This window comes from Physeter macrocephalus, chromosome 8 (assembly GCF_002837175.3).
Source record: "Physeter macrocephalus isolate SW-GA chromosome 8, ASM283717v5, whole genome shotgun sequence".
NCBI lineage: Eukaryota > Metazoa > Chordata > Mammalia > Artiodactyla > Physeteridae > Physeter > Physeter macrocephalus.
The window spans coordinates 139,459,366-139,459,947 of record NC_041221.1 but is presented as its reverse complement, the minus strand read 5'-3'; positions in this window follow the sequence as shown (position 1 = coordinate 139,459,947).

Genomic DNA, 582 nt, shown 5'->3' with positions numbered 1-582 from the left:
TTGCCAACAAACACATGAAAGGATGCTCAACACCACTAATCATTAGAGAAATGCAAATCAAAACCACAATGAGGTATCACCTCACACCGTCAGAATGGTCATCATCAAAAAATCTAGAAACAATAATTGCTGGAGAGGGTGTGGAAAAAAGGGGACTCTCTTGCCCTGTTGGTGGGAATGTAAATTGATACAGCCACTATGGAGAACAGTATGGAGGTTCCTTAAACTAAAAATAGAACTACCATATGACCCAGCAATCCCACTACTGGGCATATACCTTGAGAAAACCATAGTTCAAAAAGAATCATATACCACAATGTTCATTGCAGCTCTATTTACAATAGCTAGCACCTGGAAGCAACCTAAGTGTCCATTGACAGATGAATGGATCAAGAAGATGTGGCACATATATACAATGGAATATTACTCAGCCATAAAAAGAAATGAAATTGAGTTATTTGTAGTGAGGTGGATGGACCTAGAGTCTGTTATACAGAGTGAAGTAAGAAAGAGAAAAATACTGTATGCTAACATATATATGGAATCTAAAAAAAAAAAATGGTTTTAAGAACCTAGGGGCAT